Source organism: Pelobates fuscus, chromosome 2 (genome assembly GCF_036172605.1).
Source record: "Pelobates fuscus isolate aPelFus1 chromosome 2, aPelFus1.pri, whole genome shotgun sequence".
In the NCBI taxonomy this organism is placed as follows: Eukaryota; Metazoa; Chordata; class Amphibia; order Anura; family Pelobatidae; genus Pelobates; species Pelobates fuscus.
This window is the reverse complement of record NC_086318.1, coordinates 408,690,295-408,712,796: the sequence shown is the minus strand read 5'-3', so window position 1 is coordinate 408,712,796 and position 22,502 is coordinate 408,690,295. Positions and strand designations below refer to the sequence as shown.

The following is a 22,502-nucleotide window of genomic DNA, read 5'->3' as shown; positions in this document are numbered from 1 at the left end:
CGTGGCATCAGATCAAGAATGCTTTGAATGTACTCCTAAATTGTATTAATTGCACCTAATTTTGGTATATTAAGCCCAATTTTAATTGTCAATGTTTGTGGTTCAATAGAGTTTGTTTGTATATACGATGTACATATACAGAAGAGTTGGGTGTGATTGGTGCCATGTAACAGATGGTTAATGGATGCAACGGGAGAGAAGAGTCTTATAGTTAGAGTAAGTCACATTGTGTCATATGGGTAAATTAGAATTGGCTAATGGGTACATCTGTCAACTAATGTATTAAATGTATTATTTTGTAAACTGTAAAAATTAATCTCTTAAATACATGCGTAAATTTGTAGATTTGCTAGAATAATGTATAGAATGAATTTTATTTAGTATAAAGTAACGCAATGTCATAGTAGTGTGCCAGGTGCACTTTAAACAAGCAATAAACAGATCAAATATTAGATAAATACTATTACACCGCATCAAAGTAATAAAAGATTTGCGGACACTTTTAAACAATGATTCCAATGTCCACATTCTATTCTCTAGTGAGTACATAAGACATTAAAAAGGTATTAACACCTCAATAAAAGTGCAATCAGCTTGACAAAACCAAACAAAAGAACGCAAGGCTGAAACACAATAATACATAACCCATATTCCTGCTCCTCGTGTATGGTCGTTTCTAAATAGTCATTTATGGATATAATAAAATACATGAATAAAAATAAAATATAAAAATAAAATAACTCACATATAGGCAATTTAGCAGCTATCCCAAACAGAAACAAATAAGTTAATAAGGGTACACAGGATTAAAAATAGCGCTATGTTAGGAACGTGGGATGTTTTTGGTTTCCTGTTCTAAACTTGATGTATGCTCTATAAAACGGAAAGGACCATTCTTTCCCTCCATTTGTTGCCTTGTTCAGTAAATAAATAAATAAAACATTCCAAAACAATACACCAACATGGATGTATGTACACTGTGGCTAAGGCACTCTCATTAGAAAGCCTGCCAGTAGTAGTGGGATCTTGTATGGCACATACATATCTTTCATCAAATAGGAAAATGCTCTCCTGTGACTGGTAAACACACACACAGTACATAAACATAAATTTTTTTTTTCATTTTCAAGAGGAATTATTAAACTGTATCGCCACTCAGGAGGGGATGATTTTGCCAGTATTAGGATTATTTTTTTTTTTACTAAACAAATGTACCTGTGTTTTCCTTATGGATGTTGGACTTGGGGTATTTCCTCTGTGTTAGACTGTATATATCTTATTATAGGACTGTTCGCTCAAACACCATTTAGTATAAGTAGGACAATTAAATTGCTTTTTTTTTTATGCTAAATTCTCAAACTTTATTCAGACACCAGTTTAGGCGCCATCACGCGTTCTTTTGCCCTCTGTTTATTAAAATATTATATTAGGGGGGCAGGGCTTAGCGGGCGCTCAGCACAGGCGCCATTTCTGGAGCTCCACGAGCCGCGCACCGAAAAACGGGACTTACCAACTAACCCACCAGGCAAACACCGACGGGCACACCTCCATCGGCTGCAGGAACCCGAGAGGCACGCTCCGATGCCTTTTTTTCACCCAACGGGCACAAAATCAAACGACAAAATCACGACGGCCTCCCAAGGCCTTTCACACAGTCGGCCTGAGAACCACGCTGCACACTTCCGCAGCCTGGTGGGACCCGGACTGGCTCACACCCGACCTCCAACAAACAGAGGTACAAGGGACAGGAGAGATGGGCAGAAAATCCCATAAATCACAGGCACATGCCCCCCAAGATACACAGGACATAGGCATGCTGCTCCAACGTCCACGCCCACACAGAGAGCAGGAACAGACCGAGACAGAGGCCTGTGCCCACCAGGGGCAGGAAGGGGTGAGTGACACTACACAAAAGTCACCCCTAGCGGAGACCCAAACCACGCATACCCCGACCACCTCAGAACCTGCGACCAGGCAGGACATAGATAACCTGTTTGACCGCATCCAAAAGCTCTTTGCTGCCGACATAGCCGCGGTGCGGACTGAAGTACGGGCAGTAACCGCCCGGGTCCAGGCAACAGACGCAACTATAGCCAACTTACAACGCCAAATTGCGGCAGTAGGAGACTCTGTCGCTCGGCTGCAGACACAGCACTCTGACACCTCCCACAGAATAGATGCACTTGACGAAAGGACGCGCCAGAAAAATATAAAGATCAGGGGAGTAGCAGAAACAGTGTCAAACGAGGAACTACCACACCTCATAAGGAGAATGGTGACTAAGTTACTCCCAGCGAAACTAGCCAAGCAATTCACACAAAATGGGGCATACCGCACCGCCAAGTCCCCTAGGGCACCTCCCACAGCTCCAAGAGACATAATATTGCGCTGTGGCACGAGACAAGACAAACAAGCCTTACTAAGAGCTATGCATAAGCAGTCACCTCTGGACTTTGAGAACCACAAGATCTCACTGTTTCAGGATCTCCACCGCTCCACCCTACTATGGAGAAATTCTATGAAACCCATCACCCAACGGCTACAAGAGGCTGGCATACAATACCGCTGGACTACGCCCAGAACTCTTACAGCACTCACAGAAGGAGGACAACTCAAGGCCACAGACGTGGCAGAGGCGGCCACCTTCCTGGCAGCGGTCGGTATCAGCGATGACCCACAGGAGCGGAGGGCCCGAAACACTTCTGGGACTTGGGACGTGGACAATATAACCCCTTTACTCCCCGGAATGGACAGGGAGCAGTTACATAATGTGACACCTTACTCTACTTTACACTTTGTTACAAATTGCTAAGTTCAGATTTCTGTTCCTTTTGTTTTACACTCGCCACCCCGTTCTCACCTGTTCCCAACACCTTGACTGCACGGACCTAACTGGAGCTCCAGAATAACCTGTGCTACAGATAGTCCAAACCCTAGCGACGACACTCATGGTGTTCACCGCAATATGACCTCACAACACTTTCCTCCCCCCCAGACATCCCCTGTGGTGGGGCACTATGCAAAAGCCTATGCACACTGGGACACACTCTAATGCCTTTACACTCTGACAGCAACCATTGCATACTACCAGTGGATATAGGTTTTGGGTTCCCACGCACTCACTAGGTCTCACTAAATACATACATACCCCACAGCAGGAGACGTAAACCATAGGGATCACACTTGCCCTAAACAGACCGGTCTAGCTCCCAATAGCCGACTATAACACCCCCTCGAGGGCACTACACCTAGACGCCGTACAACCACGGGAGCCCTTCACGCTAGACTTTAATTTAGGTAAATAATTTGACTGTTAGTCCAACGGTTAGATACTCCTGACTCCTCTATTACGCCTAATTACTATTTAAAAATGTGCAATGTTTATACAAGCCATGCTTTGTTCTACTATGTATGTCAATAATTAACTTGCCCGTGCTGTCGTGGCATTGCAAGTGCGCATGTTACTGAGTTGATGCACAAAAAAATAAAGAATTAAAAAAAAAAAATTATATTAGGTTCTAGAAATAATGATGAGGTTTCACCGTCTGAAGTGTCCCATGGCCCTAGCAGACACTTTCCCACAAGGGATCATTCCTAAACCCACTTCTTATGGATTTTTTTCACGGATCCAATCCTGAGATTGCAAGGTAGACGATGCAGAACTTGCAGGTCAGAGTGTGCCAGGAAATTTGGGGTTACTTTGCATTTCCCATTTCAAGAGAAATTGGTGGATATCAAAGAGCTATATTTAATGTGTTGCAGACGTAATCCATTGGAAAGTTCGTTTTCTAACATCCATCTCTCCCACAAGTGAAAAGGGACATATGTCACGTAAAACTGACCTTTGCGACATTTGACAGATGCTGCATGGACACAATTCCCAGACCTGCTACTCCAAGATTCAATCTCCAATATTCTCTGTTTGTGAGAACATCTGGTGGGGTTTGACTTGGGAAGACTGACTTTGACAAGAAAATGCCTTGACTTGTATCTAAGGTTCTGTGTCTCTAATTACAACATTCACCTACAGTTTGCTGCTGTGTCAGCCACCTGCAAGACTTACGCGCTTTGTGTTGTGCAATTTTAGCTATATCTGCAACAAGACCGCTTTTTTCTTTTTTTATACTTTATTTGTGAACCAGTGCAGCAGGTAAACAGCAGCGATACTCATCACAGACAACAGCACCAGCAATTTTACATTTACAAGAAAAAATAAATAAAAAAATAGGCGCTTAAGCACTCACTAATTACACACCAGCCTCCTCTATGATAAGCCTGTGATTGGACCATGCGCGGCCTCTGTGATGCCAGAGGTGGCTAGGGAGATGGATGTAGTTCCATTCATAAAACTAATCAGTGCTGTGTACAGAGTGACTGCATCTCCTGTATGGCTGTTACTAGTCTATGGCGCATTTGCACTCCATGTATGGTATGTGGAACTGTGGCTGGTGGCTGAACTATCCTCCTATAAACTCTATGGGTTTGTTTTTACAATAATGCATTATCAATACAAAAGTTGCATATCAAGGGTGGTCACTTTGACCCTTAGAGTGCCACTTTAACATAGATAGAAACCTATAGGATATGCCAAACTGCTTTAAAAGTAGCACAAACTCAAAGTTCACTCCTTAACCTTATGACCCAAAGATAATGAAAAAAAAAAAAGGAGGGGGGGGGGGGGGAAGAGTTTAAAAAGTGCCAGGCTCTTGTAAAATCATCACTTTAAATAAAAAAATAAAAAATAGAATAAATAAGCCTGCAGGGACATGCAATTAACACCTAAATAGTTTAGCATGCTAAAGTTCTTGTTTGTGTTTAGAGTGCAAGTTTACGGTATTGGGGATGGTGCTTGAAGAGTGTCAATTTAAAGGGACACGAAGAGGTACCCAGGCCATTCACTTCATCTCAATGCAGTAGTGTGGGTGTAGTGTCCCTGGAGTGACAGCCACTAGAGGCGCTTCGGCACTCATGACAGAGTTTGACTTAATGATCTCAGCCAATCCAATGAGGCTATAGTGAATGTGTGGCAAAAAGCTGCATAGCCAATCAGCATCTCCATGGGGAGCATTCAGCGCCTCCTCCATGTAGACACAATCTAATACACTGCCCCCTCACCCCATTCTAATACACTGCCCACAAATCTAATATATTGCCCCTCCTCCCTCCACTCTAATTAAATACACTGCCCTCTCTCCTCCAATTTAATACACTGCACCCCCTCTTTTTCCCCAAATACATACACTACCCCCACCCTCCATTAATACACTGGCCCCCTCCTTCCCCCAAATTAAAACAGTGCCACCTCCCTAAAATATACTGCCCCCTCCCCCCCCCAATGTAATACACTGCCCCCTCCCCCCCCCCCCCCATGTAATACACTGCCCCCTCCCCAATTAAACACACACTACATGGGAAGGTCCCCCAAGCCCCTCTTCCCCTACCTTAAAATGAGCCACCCATCCTCAAGTTCCAGCCCTGCTCAAGCAGGACAGATGCTCCTATGGCACAGGAGGGAAGGGGGAGAGACTGGCACTGCGAGCAGGAGCGGGGCACAAGTTTGACATGCTTGCTTTAGCATATCTGCAGCCATGTTCTACAACTTTTGGAACTGGGAGCTGCACGCCACAATTTTCCACCCTGTGCCACGGTTATACAGGTTTTTTTTTTTTTTTCTTAATTTAACAGACTATGTCGAGTGCAGTACAGTGTGACTTACTGGATTCAATCTTTGCAAAAGAAAATAATGAAATTCATCATGGAGACATATTTACACACAAGAAAAAGTAATTTCTAGATTGGAAGGGCCTCTAGAACAAGGTTGTACAACGCCAATAAGACTTCTATTTTTAACAAGCACTGTCGGGCTGAGCAGTAAAAACCGGTGGATATTGCAATCCATTTAAATTTATCATGTAGTCAATATGGGTGAATAACCTGATCCTTTTAAACATTTTATTGGAATTACAACACACTGAATTACCCTCCTCTCTCTCTGGGCTCTAAGAGAGCTACACTAGATGTCTTTTGGCATTCCCACGGAAAAAAGGAAATGGTTTTATTTAGAGCAGAGAGATTAACAGGAAAAAAGGAAATGTAGCATAGTGTTCATGAGAGCATTTCATTGTTTTACCAGACATTAGTAAGCCTAGAAAGTGGGGTTTATAATTAAAAAGGCTCTCATTTATCTTTTGCATTTAGTTTTGATCAGCTATATAATCCACCTCTACAATTAAACATGCCAACAATTTAATAATAAGAAGCCCAATGCTCTAATTCTGCCTAACAGTTTTTGCACCATAAATAAAGAACTGGATTTTGAATTTTTCTATTTGAATACGAAAATACTAAAGCATGCAAACATCTCCAAAGAAATTGCGGACAATCTGCGGATGTCCAATTTTTGGATTCATCTATATATAAAAAATAAAAAGGTACTCAAATCTGACCACCTGATATGGATTATGGGTTACATAAGTGTTTATGGAACATATTTTGTATGGAAATATAATAACTGCTTGGTGTAGTCAAGGAATTGTACTACACTCAGCTGCATTAAAACTATACAAAAGTTGGATCCCCATAGACAAACACAGGCCTATACTACAAAGCTCAATGGGTTTCAACATGATACAGGCATAGATATGAGCTTATACTGGGAATTTGTAACAGCTCAGCAACAAGGTGGTATGTCATACTACCATGTTCTAAAGTGCCTCCGCTGGAAGCAATGCCAGCGCAAGCACGGATTGTCAGGAGTCAAAGAAAACAGTGTTCAGTAGTATAAATCTCATTGCTACCAGACTCGCAAACAATTGTTGTGTCTGGTATAATAAATCATGCTCCTGCATTGCGCTGTTCAAAGGAAAATTATGGGATTGCTGGAAGCCTTGAAAATGACCATGTATCGGTCTGATTATACCAACAACGTTTGGCACAGGAAGAATTATAATCTGGGGTGTTATCATACTGTGGACAAGGTCCCATAGTTCTAGGGCAGTGGTTCCCAACCCAGTCCTCAAGTACCCCCTAACAGTCCAGGATTTAGGGATTACCCAGTTGTGTGTATGGTTTTTCTTTTCTCTCTAAAAACATCACTTTAGACACAAAAGGGTAATCCCTAAATCTTGGACTGTTAGGGGGTACTTGAGGACTGGGTTGGGGCAAAAAGCTGAACAACTCAAATGATACTTTGCCATTCTAAAGGCTGGTAATTGGTCATAGTAATTCTACAACCGCTGGAGATATGCCTTTTGGGCACCCCAACATTTTCTGTTTTGCTGGACGACGACGACGACTTTCAGAAAGTGAGGTGCATATAGAAATGGTTTGCCAAGGTATATGGGGAGGAACTTTAATGACCTGTACAGAGCTAAACCACTGAACACCATAAACCAGAATAAGAAGGCCAACTGTGAAGCAATTAACCAACATAAATGGCTGACCTCACAAATGCAGTTGTGGCTAAATGGAAGCAAATGCCTGGGGCGTGCAATTGCAGTAAATGTTCTAGATTATTCAGACATATCTCATCCAGAGATAATTTCCATAGCAAAAACACTGCAACTGTATGGGGTTAAATAAACAAATAAATAGGAATTGATTTCTTAAAAGAATTGCGTGAACGCACACTGCAATGTCTCTTGTTACAGTTACCGCAGCAGTAAAGCATGCTGGGTTTATAACTTTACTACAGGTCACCAAAATAGACACACAATGCTTCAGTTTCAGACCATCCTTCAAGGAAAACTCAAAATTTAACAATAATTTATTTAATCTTAGAATGGTTTCTCCCCCTTTTTAGATTAATGAGCACATTTTATTGTAGGGGGAAAAAAAATTATAAATTTATATATACACACACACCGTATATTCTATATTTATTAAAAAGAGAGCCTATAGTACTGGGGGAAAAAAAGTCTGTTTTCGGAGGGATACATTTAATTTCCATTGCAGTGATTTCTGTCTACCCTTTTTCCTCTTCAATGTAGTGGCAATATATTTTATTCATTTTTCCAGTGTCGCAGCTGCCCGCTCCACCTCCTCCTTCAGCAAGCATTCGGACATCTATCATCTTGTCAAATCCAATGCTTCTCATAGAGAAACATTGGTGATTAGAAGAGCATGTGCAACAAAATGCTCAGCTCCACCAATCAAATGCTCTCTATGAGAAGCATTGACTGGAGAACAGAGTCTGTCTTATCTATAGAGGTGGGTGCACCCTCTAGTGGCTGTCAAGAAGATGGCCACTAGAGGTGTGTTTAGCCCTGGAATGAAGATGTTGCCATATCTACAAAGCAGTAATGTTCTACACTGCAGGACTGAAAATACAAGGCCACTGCACCCAGACCCCCAGATTGAGATGAAGCGGGGCAGTCTCCTATGCAGCTGCTCAACCTCTAAGATCAGTGCTGATGGTGTCAGTCAATTTTTCATAGAGAAGCATTGCATACCTACAGCAATTGCCATGCTCCGCCAATCAGATGCATTCAGACAAATGTAAACATTGCCATTTCTGAGATACTGCAGTTTTACATTGTCTAAAATAGGGACAATGGTTATGTATTAAAACCACTGCATCATGATGAAGTAGATTTGGTGCTCAGATTATCCCTTTAAAATTGAGCATCAAATCCACCTTTATATCTTCTAGGGTAGGAAACGGTCTATTTTTTCATTAACACCTCTAAATATCTGTTTTACCAAAACTAAAAAGTGATATATGCTAGCCTGTAAACTATGCATGTTGGACAAAATGTAAGTACTAAATCCATGCGATAGGGTCCTCCATTAAAAAGAAAGTGTGGTAGACACAGAATAGCAAAATTAAACAGTTTGTTAAAAAAAAAAAATATTAAAAAAATAAATACTCAATGGGCTGCAGATACAACTTCGATACTTTGGCCAAAATATTGCTTTTCAGTTTTTAAATTCCTTAATTTTCTGTTTGGCAAGTAAGCCTCTGTTTAATGTCCAACTCGAACCTTTGACATACCGTAGGTTATGTTTCTACTGCATGTTAATGTCCAGTCTACCTGGTTATATTTTATTTTTTACAATAAAACCAAAAACAGTTAAGTATCATGGAATATGTACTCCAAGCAGTATTGAGATAAAATGCTTGACCTTCGTTGTTGAGACCATAACTACATCCTCTAATCTAGCAGTTTGTCAATACCAGAGCAGCTGTTATGATTAGAGGTTATATTTGAATGTCAAAAAGCCCAGATTTGATTGCAATGCTGCATGGTCAGTATGCAGGACAACAGACGCATATATACTGACCAGACTTCTTTCCATTCATGGCGTTAGGCCATGCTGCATGCAAACTGGCGTCTGAAGTAAAGGGTTGGGGGGAGGGAAGACATGCAGCTGCCGAGGTTTATCTCATGACAAAGAATGACATATGACAAAGAAACTGATTTTAATTCAAATTCCTAACCATCCAATGAATGGCATACAGCATAAAAGGGACATTGCATGTTTATTATTTTGGTAAACAAGTCTCAAGGTAATGTGCAAAGAGAAACAATTAACTTAATCACATCTGACATCTCACATTTTGCTCGAATAATTTGTGTGGGTTTTTTGTTCCTCAGGCATGACCATGTGTTTTTCTTAAATAAAACAAACAAAAAGAAATCTACAAACATTCCCTCACATAGCTTGGAAACTCTCACTGCATGCACTATGCCTATTCACAAGGTAGTAGAGGGCTTAAACCAGTTTATTGCTGAATCAAAGGACAGTTTCATGGAATTGCAGACACAATAATTACTTTAAGATGAAGCATGCTTACATTGTTCATTCAAATTCTGGGTAGCAATATGGGACATTTAAAAGGAAAAAATATTTAGGAATCAACACAATTCTTTTAGAAATTCCTTCAAAGATTCTAAAATTGCAAAGGAAACCGCTGCAGCCGATAGCCCCTCTCAGACAAGGAAGATGATCCACCTCATTTCAAAAGCCACTATTCAGCACAGGTTTAAGGGAGAAGTAGCTTACATCCACCCACAGAAAGAATGATCTACTGAATGATCTACTGAATACGTGGACAGCAGTTGCGCTATGTTTGCTTTCACATATGCACAGTTTTGTGAACCGCACTGTGTGCAGAGATCCCTCAAAGAGGAGCTATATGCTGCACACACAAGTCAGAAGGATCTTGGGTGGCAAAGAAATAAATAAAATTCCTTCCTTTGACATCATTGATCAAGGGACACTATTTTCACCAGAACAACTACAGCTTATTGTATTTGTTCTGGTGAGTACAATCATTCCCTTCAGGCTTTTTGCAGTAAAACTGTCTTTTCAGAGAAAATGCAATGTTTACATTACATTCTAGGGAGACCTCCAATGGGCACTCCTCTGATTGCTACTACAGGTCCTTCCTGGGGCAGTGCTGCACAGAGTGCAGCATGGACATTCAATGTCTCCACCCTGTGCATGGAAACACTGAACTTTACTCAGAGATGCACTGATTCCTATGGGAAAGCATTGTGATTGGCTCAGATCACCACTTCTGAGGTCACCCAAGGAGGCAGATCAAGGGCAGAGCCAACAGCAGCACCATACTGGAATAAAGGTAAGATTTTACTATATTAGGTGGGCAAGCAGGTGTGATGGTGTTTTAAACACTACAGGGTCAGGAATACATATTTGTGTTCCTGACCCTATAGTGTTCCTTTAACCTTCTTTACTGACTGCCTTCAGTGTGTTCCTATGCACTACTGCTACCCACTTTACCACCAGAAGAAGAAAAAGTTAGAGAATTTGTAACATATGAGATGTTCTAGAAATAACTGACATTTTATTCACTTCTGTCCCTGGTGTGTTTGATGCAAATGCACTAAAAGCTTGAGTATTTTGGCTTTCTCCAACAAGACCTTGTGTTGAGCAGCTTGGCAAAGTCCCTATTCAAATCAATTGGGGCACAACCTGGTACCTTACTGGCTTGAAAATATTCCCCAAGTCTTTTGCCTCCAGGAGAAGTAACTTTTTATTTCTTTCAACAAAAGCAAAAATAAAGTTTCCCTGGAAAACCTTAACGAGAAAGGCCTTTTTATTTTAAAGTGGAAGAAACAAGAAACGAAAGAGTGAAATTGCATCTCACGACATCAGAACTAACTTGCCAACAACCTTTGGATCTTCATCAGTCTCCAAACCATGTTAGGGTGTATTAGTTCAAGTAGGCAGGGTATTGAAAGAAACCAGTTGAATAGAACTTAGAATGGGCTTGATCTGCTCTGTGTTTTGTAAAACTGCAGAGAACCCTTTAAATATGTGCCCGGTACCCACTTATCGTAAGCCTTAAAAACAAAGCTTGGGAAAAAAAATACCACAAAAGTTACAAACCTCTGATTCACCCCTGCAAAACAATACACCATGTTCTTTACTAATCTGACTTTCCTTTGCCAAGAAGAGACCACTTGAAAAAGTTTGGAAGATTACCTAATTCAGTAACAAGGACAGACTCTTTTATACTACAAGCATGCAACAGTTATGCAAATACTATCCAATCTGAATATGAATAGCTGAAAACACAGCCACCATCCCTGGAAGCTCATTTCCCTCTTTTTCCGACCCCGAGCTACGCAAGGTGTGAAAAGGAAACAGTCGATTAAACCATGCTGCATTGCAATTTGACACAATGATCACTTCAGAAGAATCAAAGCAAGAATTCAGTAAAACAAGACCATTTAAATCATGGCTATACACAAAAACTCTTTGGAGTCTGTTTATTTCAACTCAAACATTGGGCGAGGCCATCAATAATGTAAAGTATGTAAAAGGAGAGGTTTTTTTTTTTTTTTTTTTTTTTTTAAGTGAAATAAAAATTATTCTACATTTTGAATTCACTATACATTGACAAAATTATTTTAAAAAATAAGAAAGCTAGATTTATATATAAAAAGGCTTGCTTTGTGAAAATGTACTTTCAGTGTTACTCTACATAACCTAATTATCTAAAAAAAAAAAAATAGCTCTGTGAACAAAAGAAAAAAGTTGTTAGAGTATTTAAAAAGGACACTATAAACACCAGAACCATTATAGCTTAAGGGCTCAGCAGAGTAAATGCTGGTTTTATTGAGGAAAAAAAAAAAAATCACTCTGATAGCCACTAGAGGGGCTTCCTGGATTCCATCGTGTAAAGATTACAGGACAAACATTTGACACCTTAATGCTCTGCATGTAGATGCAGAACATTCCCCATAGAGATGAATTAACTAATTAACTCAATGAATTTCAATGCGAAGATGATGATTGGCGCAGGGTGGCGATTTGATATATACACACACACAGCTCCCCAATGCATTGGATTGGCTGAGATCATCAAGATTGAGGATTTCAGCTGGGGAGGCCAGTGTGAGACAGGTGCAGAGAGAGAGGAGTAAACTCCTTTATTTAATTTAGAGGGTGCCCGGGGGAGCAGAAATCTAGATAGTAGAACACTATAGTCTCACTTACACATTCCTAACATTATAGTTTTACTTTTAAAACTCCAGACGAAATGGAATTATGGTTCCTGACAGGAACCCTGCTGGCACTAAACTCGGAGTGTGAATCAGGGAACAACTGCAAGGATACCACATGTTTTTACAGTAGTTAAGCTAAACTGCATTTTTAACTTTCTTCCATCATCAAATCTATTCCACAAGCCCATGTAAAGCATCCTATAATGCATAAAGGGACACTAAGCACCCACACCATTTCATCTGAATTAAGTGGTTTGTTATCTAAACTCAGCCCTTTTGGGTTAAAAAAAAAAAAAAAAAAGTTAGAGACACTATTGTCACCAGAACAACCACAGTTTAATGTAGTTATTCTGGTGTGTATAGTCTGCTCCTGAAGGCATTTTCAGAGAAAAGGCAGTGTTTATATTGCTCCCTATGGACATATCCAGTGACAGTAACTCAGACGGCCACTAGAGGTGCTTCGTGGGTCAGTGCTGCACAAAACACGGAACGGACATTCCGTGTCTCCACACTCTACATGGAGACACAACTTTCCCCATAGAAATGCATTGAGTCAATGCATCTCCATGAGGAGATGCTGACTTCCTATTGGATAGCATTGGATTGGCGGATATCGTACGTTTAGATGACCTCAGCCAGGTGGATCGGGGGCAGGGCCAGCGCAACCATGAGGTGCTGAAAAAAGGTGAGTTTTATACCTTTTCAAGGGGGATAAGGGCCCAACATTGTTTTTTTTTGTAACATTACAGGGTCAGGAATACACATTTATGTTACTTGTGCTCCTTTAACATTTAATTTTGCCACAAGCAAGTCTGACAGTCACTAGAGGCTCTGCATCATTGAAGACTTTCAATTTCTAAAAGTCTTCACGTTTAGTGACATCTTGAATAGCATGGTGCTACTGAACGTGAATGAGAAGCATTGAATTGGATCAGAGGTCATCCACGTGGGTTATTTCAGAAGAGAAGGAGCGGCCGCCTGGTAGGGACTATCTGGTACTGATTTACCAGTGAGTTTAAAGGGACACTATAGTCACCTGAACAACTTCAGCTTAATGAGGTTGTTCAGGTGAGTGCTACAGCTACCCGGAGCCTTTTTCTTGTAAGCACTGTATTTTCTGAGAAAATGCAGTGTTTACATTGGAAGCTTGGAACACCTCTTGTTGCAGTCAATCAGACGGCCACCAGAGGGACTTCCGAGTTCAGAGGCCCTAAAAAGGCCTCTCGTCCGATGCATTCTGGGTGAATGCATCAGACGGGCTATCAGCACACAAAGCACTGTGAACGCGCTTTGTGTGCTGATAGCCTGTCAGCACTGCTGTGGGCGTGGCTTCAGCTGACAGCTTCAGCTTCAGCTGACAGCTGAAGCCCGAACCCACAGGGACGCTTACGGTCCACAATAGTGGTTGAAGGGGGGGGAGACCTACTCTCCCCCCCCCCCGGCCCCCACCGCTGTGCGGCGGGTGGGGGCCCTAAAATTATCAATAAGGGGGGGACCTATTGTCCCCCCCCGGCCCCCACCCCTGAGCGGTGGGTGGGGGCCCTAAAATTATCGATAAGGGGGGGGACCTACTGTCCCCCCCCCCGGCCCCCACCCCTGTGCGGCGGGTGGGGGCCCTAAAATTATCAATAAGGGGGGGGACCTACTGTCCCCACCCTGGCCCCCACCCCTGTGCGGCGGGTGGGGGCCCTAAAATTATCAATAAGGGGGGGACCTATTGTCCCCCCCCGGCCCCCACCCCTGAGCGGTGGGTGGGGGCCCTAAAATTATCAATAAGGGGGGGGACCTACTGCCCCCCCCGGCCAGGGTCATTTTACAAGATATTGGAGATATTTTATTTTTTTGGGGGGGGAGGAGGGTTAACTAGGGTCCCCCCCCCCCTTTGTATTTAGGGCCCCCACCCACCGCTCAGGGGTGGGGGCCGGGGGGGACAATAGGTCCCCCCCCTTATTGATTATTTTAGGGCCCCCACCCGCCGCTCAGGGGTGGGGGCCGGGGGGGGGGACAGTAGGTCCCCCCCCCTTATTGATAATTTTAGGGCCCCCACCCGCCGCTCAGGGGTGGGGGCCGGGGGGGGGGGACAGTAAGTCCCCCCCCTCATTGATAATTTTAGGGCCCCCACCCGCCGCACAGGGGTGGGGGCCGGGGGGGACAGTAGGTCCCCCCTTATTGATAATTGTAGGGCCCCCACCCGCCGCTCAGGGGTGGGGGCCGGGGGGGACAGTAGGTCCCCCCCTCATTGATCATTTTAGGGCCCCCACCCGCCGCTCAGGGGTGGGGGCCGGGGGGGGCAGTAAGTCCCCCCCCTCATTGATAATTTTAGGGCCCCCACCCGCCGCACAGGGGTGGGGGCCGGGGGGGACAGTAGGTCCCCCCCTTATTGATAATTGTAGGGCCCCCACCCGCCGCTCAGGGGTGGGGGCCGGGGGGGACAGTAGGTCCCCCCCTTATTGATAATTGTAGGGCCCCCACCCGCCGCTCAGGGGTGGGGGCCGGGGGGGGACAGTAGGTCCCCCCCTCATTGATCATTTTAGGGCCCCCACCCGCCGCTCAGGGGTGGGGGCCGGGGGGGGCAGTAAGTCCCCCCCCTCATTGATAATTTTAGGGCCCCCACCCGCCGCTCAGGGGTGGGGGCCGGGGGGGGACAGTAGGTCCCCCCCTCATTGATAATTTTAGGGGGGGGACAGTAGGGATAATTTTAGGGGGGGGGACAGTAGATCCCCCCTTATTGATAATTTTAGGGCCCCCACCCGCCGCACAGGGGTGGGGGCCGGGGGGGACAGTAGGTCCCCCCTTATTGATAATTGTAGGGCCCCCACCCGCCGCTCAGGGGTGGGGGCCGGGGGGGGACAGTAGGTCCCCCCCTCATTGATCATTTTAGGGCCCCCACCCGCCGCTCAGGGGTGGGGGCCGGGGGGGGCAGTAAGTCCCCCCCCTCATTGATAATTTTAGGGCCCCCACCCGCCGCACAGGGGTGGGGGCCGGGGGGGGACAGTAGGTCCCCCCCTCATTGATCATTTTAGGGCCCCCACCCGCCGCTCAGGGGTGGGGGCCGGGGGGGGCAGTAAGTCCCCCCCCTCATTGATAATTTTAGGGCCCCCACCCGCCGCTCAGGGGTGGGGGCCGGGGGGGGGACAGTAGGTCCCCCCCTCATTGATAATTTTAGGGGGGGGACAGTAGGGATAATTTTAGGGGGGGGGGACAGTAGGTCCCCCCTTATTGATAATTTTAGGGCCCCCACCCGCCGCACAGGGGGGGGGACAGTAGGTCCCCCCCCTTATTGATAATTTTAGAAAGCGAGCTGAGCTGTCAGTCAGACAGCTCAGCTCGCGAACGCGCATTCCGCGCACATGCGCGGTAAAGCGCTCAGGTTCTTCATAGGGCGGCATTCAATGCCGCTCTATGAAGAATGCGATTGGTGCAGCGCGAAGCCGTCCCATTGGGCCCCGCGATTTCGTCATTTTGACGAAAAAGGGGGCGCGGCCTAGCGGGGAGCTCGGCGCTGGAACGGAGGTAAGTTTTTAATATAAAAACACCTCGAAATTTATTTTTAATAAATGAAAGTACATATAAAAGCAAGAAGGAAGGCTGGGGGACCTGTCTTTCTTGCTTTTATATGGTGACTATAGAGTCCCTTTAACATAAAAGTATGCAGGAACATATTAATAGATTTATTTTTAATGTTAGAGTGATCATTTAAAGTGTAGCTATTCACAAGGTATTTTGGCATGTTGCACATTCACTGCTCCGGTACCTTGGCAGAGCTGCAAAAAATTATTCTGGCAATTTTCTCCTGACAGCAAAATAGAGTTTTGGAGTGTATGTATGTTTTTTCTTACTTCATTGTATTTTAAACAATTAATTTTGGGATCATTGATTAACCTACACAAGTGGTTTAATATGAATGAAAATCCCACTAAAAAGTCTATTGTACATAAAACTCATGTTGTTTATATCATGCAATGAATCAGTTTGATAGAACAAATAAAGTCCATGTTTATGGTCCGCATTGAAAAAGCATAAAATCCAGTATGATTTTTTTCCCCACGGCTAGATCTCAGCTCACGAGCAAGGTCCTCTTTACCTTTTGCATTGGCCTGTGTATATTGTACTCGCGCCCCCCTCCCCAATGTACAACGCTGTGAAAATTGCTGGCTCTTTAAACATGCCAATAATAAAAATTTTCAACCACTGCTCAATGAAATGCATTACAGGTGCCCAAACCCCTTGGAAAGCACAGGTATCTGTATTGAACAGAAGGGTTCACATTACCTATATTGCATACAAGAAAATCATTATCTGTTTTAAATAGTCATTTAGACTACTATGAAGCACAACTGCTATACGAGATGCTAAACATAATGAAACCATAGGTTACCAAATCCATGGCTAGCCATTTGAAACATCACAATAATTACACATATTATTCTAAGATTCATGGGTTATCTTATCATTCATATAGTTGTAATCTGCCCTGATGGATCAGTCTTCGTGCATTATTATTTGAGGAGAACTCGTGTGAAACAGCCTTCATTGAAAGCACACGCAAAAAAAAACCCAAAAATAAATACATTTAAAAAAAAAAACACCTGGTCAAAATGTAAACCTGAGATTGTTCTACGTTTCAAATCATAGAGCAATACAAATGTATCACACTTCTTGCATCTCTATTTGCTTTGGTAACAAAATATGTCACTAAAGAACATCAGATGTTTTTGGATTTTTCCAAAGTTGAAAGCATGACTTAAAAATAAACACTAAGGGCAAATTTTGTTATGTGAAGTGAAATAAATTCAGTCCAGTAATGTATTGTTCGGTCTAGACATTTGCTACCATTTTGGCATTGTGAGTGAATAGGATTCTTTATTTTTCCCCTTTCAGAAACAGAGACCTAGATAGCTTGATGGATGAGCATCAAGCTCTGTAAAAAAGGCCCTTAGGCTCCCAGGCCAGACAAGATCATTAGCCACATGCTGAGCAAATTCAAGTTGCACTGTACTTTTCTCCAAAACACAGCCAGAAATACTATTGTTAAGCGATGTAATATTATATTTACCACACCGAATGCATATTGTTGAAGCGCATATTTGCAGAAATAAATATGATAACAGATAGATAGCTATTAACAAAGACAGACACAAACTGGTCAAAAATCATAAGCTGGACTCAATCAAATCATTGAGGTTATACATTATCCATTTATGAGCATGAATAAGTATTGCCTATATTTTACAGTTATTGATACCTTAGCATTAAAATAGTTCATACGGGCAATTTTCCACGTGGGCATTTTTCATTGTGTGCATTTATGGGCATTTTTCATGTGAACTTTTTTTTTTGGGGGGGGGGGGGGCTACTGAAATCCTGTACCTGCGCCACTAATTCAGCAGTCCAAAACAGCACCAGTGTCAAATATTACCCATCACTGACAAATAGCTGTACCAATGAGTGAATAGCAACTTACTAGACACAAACACTGCATCCAGACACAATATAGACACTGCCTAATCTGAACAACTTTAGTTTAATGAAGCAGTTTTGGTGTATAGAACATGCCCCTGCAGCCTCAATGCTCAATCCTCTGCCATTTAGGAGTTAAATCCCTTTGTTTATGAACCCTAGTCACACCTCCCTGCATGTGACTTGCACAGCCTTCCATAAACACTTCCTGTAAATAGAGCCCTATTTAGGCTTTCTTTATTGCAAGTTCTGTTTAATTAAGATTTTCTTATCCCCTGCTATGTTAATAGCTTGCTAGACCCTGCAAGAGCCTCCTGTATGTGATTAAAGTTCAATTTAGAGATTGAGATACAATTATTTAAGGTAAATTACATCTGTTTGAAAGTGAAACCAGTTTTTTTTTTTCATACAGGCTCTGTCAATCATAGCCAGGGGAGGTGGGCTAGGGCTGCATAAACAGAAACAAAGTGATTTAACTCCTAAATGACAGTGAATTGAGCAGTGAAATTGCAGGGGAATTATCTATACACTAAAACTGCTTTATTTAGCTAAAGTAATTTAGGTGACTATAGTGTTCCTTTAATGAAGTGCTAATAAGCACAAACCATGACAGACCATTACTCCATTGTCCCTTGCTTCCCTTGATGTATGCAGCCTTATGCTATTTTTGATGGAAGAATAAAAAGGTATATAATTTCTACACATTTATTGGAGTTGAGGCTCTTTTTCTATTATCCTATGCTTGGGTTCAGCTATTTCTGTGTACTATTGGTATAAGAAGGAGAATTCACGCCAGCCTGCCCAGAACCCTGAACACACCTATTATTTTTGCCATTTATATAGCGCCAACCTATTCCGCAGCGCCTTACAATATTATAAAATTTACAATCTAGCTGCAAGCAGAGATAGCCAACAAGGCTTTTGTCTTTTAGATGAGCCTGTCGAGCAATTTATATATTTGCAGAAGGAAACACTATGTATATTTCAAATCTGTGTCATGTCTATGCTGTAAATAGCCTATTTAAAAAATAAAATATATACAAAGAGGGTTATTCACTAAAGAGTGAATTGTCAGTAAATGAAGAAGGAAGGAATTATGCGTATTATTGGGCAAAACAGTCAAATTATAAATATTTGTCAAGGCTTACTTATGGAGTTTTGCTATTTGCCCTAAATCTTGTAATTCTAGTCAAAGTGTAATGAATGATCCTGATACAATAACAAGATTACTCTCACTAAACTGGATTTGTGAAAAATCTGTCATAGACAGATCAAAACCTGAACTTGTTGTCGCTCATAACAAAGTATTGAAACAAACAACTCACGACAGCTGTAAAGTAACAAGTACTAACAAGAAATCACATTGAAGTCACCAGAGACTGATCAGGAAGTACATACACAGGAATGTTGAAATAAGCAAAAAAAAAAAAAAAAAAAAAAAAAAGGAAGCGATAAAGGGTGGGTGGGGAGAACAGACAGAGCCTATGACCAGCCAACACAAGCTACTGCTGGCTCAGCTTTCTCCTCACCACGTGTCTGTCACAATCCACACCAAAAGGGGACTCTGCACACCAAGGACATTTTAAGTGCCTCCAGTTTGACCTTCGATACAGGATAAAAAATTATTTACATCACACAACATTTCTTGTTACAAAACCGCAAACTGTGTTTGTATTTATCATGTTAAAAACTAGGGGAAAGCATCCTTCCGAATAGTACTAAATGGATTATTTTAGTGTTTCCCACCCCTTTCCCAATTTGGTTTACTTGTATTAGACTGTATTTAACTTTGCATTTTAATGTTATTTAGGGTTACATTGATAAAACTGGACATTCTCCCACAGTCAAAAAAGAAATCACTTTCAGACAGCTGTGAACGCTTACTTGGTTATCCCACTACTTAAGTTATGTCCCATACAAAAAATAAACAGAGGGTCCATTCAATGAAAACACCAAGTGCCACCATAACATAAAAAGGTGTATTTACTTTCACTTAAATCCAACCAGGATGGATTTAGCCAAATTATGACTAATCAGCATAAAATACTTTGGTTCTGTAAACCATTACAAGGGCACAGAGGAGCATCATGGATCTACAAACATAGGCCCTTAAACAATTGCTGATTTATATCTAAGCTAGAAAAACAAACGGTTTACTGTAACTGAAAAGAGGAAGTCAGTGAAGGAACTAGAATACAGCTGCTAAGAACCTTGGTAGCCACAGCTGTGAATCCCTTGCCTGGCTCAATCTGACCTTATATTTACAGACCTGTTTTAACCCTCTTGGGGCCAGATGGTCACTGACTGTAAAGTTTGTTATTTGTACTAGTCACTACCTCTAGTAAAGATATTTCTATTGAACTCCTTTCCATAGAAGACAGGTAGGCAAACTCATATGGTGACATAATTAAATCTTAGAAAAGGAAATGATATATTAGAAGGACACTATTTGAGACCTGTCCATCTGTTGCCATGTTGCATCCTTTCCATAATCCCTTGTAGAACAAGTAATTCATGTTCAAGTATCAATGTCCCACATCAGTCACAAGTTTAAGTTACAATGTGCATATAAAAAAAAAAACAATGGAAAAAAATTATAAACTTAATTTCCACATAATTGTGAGTTAGTTTCAAAACAATTTCTTTGAAATTGAATACTCCCATTGTTTCAAATCATATAATAAGCTCTATAGAGTGCCAATAATAAATCCATAATGTGAGACGGTGCTAGATTAGTAATAATACAGGAAGAAGGTTCGAAAGGCTTGAACTCAATATGGTAGCTTACAAAGCCTTTCTATTTTGAAAATATCTTTAGACATACACAGATATATATATTACATAACTGCTAGACTTATCTAATCTAAAACAGTTTTTTTTAGAGATCTTTCAAACATTTCAACATGAGAAATGGAAAATTACCCTAACACACCTACATGTGTCCTATGGACTAGATACATTTTATAATATCACCCAATCGCTTTAAATGTTAAAGTGGAACTTATGCCGGTCTATTGTTAAAACCATTTTTACAAATTGAATATAAAATAAGTATCCTGTAATCACCCTAGTGGAAGGGTGTCCAGAAGGTAGAGTCCCCCTACACTCTAGCTTGCTGTAGAACTAGAATGCCCATGATGATTGGCCAGCTGGAATAATAAAGGATAATGGGACTTGTTGTACAACAGCTGGAGGGGGTTCTTCCTTATGGTCACCCCTGCCCTAGTGTGTGTCTCTCTCAGAGAGAAGGGAAGAAGAGTGAGGGCTGCTGATTGAAGGCTGAGTACAGACGTGGCAGTCCTGCAAGCCCTGGGCAGGGTGCACTGTCAGCGGAAGGGTTAAGGAAAAAACAAAGCCTCCTGCCATATCTGAGAGCACCACCCTCCCTCCCTCGCCCAGAGTCTGATCATCACACACACAAGGAGCACGTTGTGCACAGACAACCTATTGTAGGGCAAAAGTACACGAGCAAAGCCAGGCTGTGTGGAGCTATGCAGAGCCACATACACTGCCCAGACCCCTAGCACACAGATACCCCCATGCAAAGGGGCAGGCATCAAAATGCATGGCTACTGCCCCTATACAGCTGGTCTGCAGTGTGAGATCAGAAGGAGCACCCACAGGACTGATTGACCTTTGACATTACAGTAGCTGTGAACTACGTTTCCCATCATGCTCAGCCAGATAAAGGCTATACCAGCCTGGACTGAGCTGTGTAAAGGCTCAAAGCACCAGGACCCCCAGCTTGAGAACAAAGCTTAAACAATGAGGGGGATAATTAATTCAAAATTAACCCTTAGGTGGGCAAAATATGGAACCCCCCTCCTCCAGCTGATGTGAAACTACAACTCCCACAATGCCTTGCCAGCCTTAAAACTGGCAATGTAAAATCCTGAGCCTTACATAACTACAACCCCCATGATGCTTTGGCGGCCTTTCTGCTGGCAAGGTGTGCTGGGAGTTGTAGTCCTGCAGCAGCTGGCTGTATACCTTGCTCCCAGCCCTGATGTATAACAATGCAGTGTCTCCATGCTGGCTCCAGCCTGGCAGACAATACACCAGCCGCTCACTGCGAGCCATGTGCCACTGCTTCCCAGGGATTCCCCTCCACCTCTGGGTGCGCTATCTATCCACCCCCCCCCCCCCCCCCCCCCCCCCCCCTCCCCCCCCTGCCCCGGGCTAGCCGGCCTGCCCCAGCCCATGGTGCCGCTACTCACCGGCATGGACCGTGTCCCGGTAACAATATGGCAGTGAGAGAGGGCGGGGGGGGGTGATGTGTCAGGGATCAGCAGCTGCTCCCTCCATCCGCGAACAAGCAACGCCACCAAATCCCCCACCGAGTCGCTATGGCAACGAGGCGCCCAATGGAACCTCCCCCCGCCCTCAGCCTGGGACACGCACAGCTCCAAACCACGCCCCACATGCTCAAACACCGCCCCCATCTAAGCAAACCACGCCCCACCTGGCCAAAACACGCGAATGTCGGTGATAGACACGCCCAGCCAGACTGGACACGCCCATTTCCGCTCCTCCACGCCTCAGGTTGACCAGGGACGCCATCTTGTT

The 22,502-nt window shown here is 43.0% G+C and overlaps 1 protein-coding gene across 2 annotated transcripts in view; it reads right to left on the bottom strand.

Moving 5' to 3' along the window:
• The window catches only part of FOXN2 (forkhead box N2), a 36,120-nt gene extending 13,835 nt beyond the window's left edge, over nucleotides 1-22,285 (bottom strand). For both annotated transcript variants that reach the window (XM_063443930.1, XM_063443931.1), the window contains exon 1: nucleotides 22,154-22,285. The gene's annotated coding sequence lies outside the window, so the exon portion shown is untranslated. The remainder of the gene's footprint in view (nucleotides 1-22,153) is intronic.
• Between the last annotated feature and the right edge of the window lie 217 nt (nucleotides 22,286-22,502).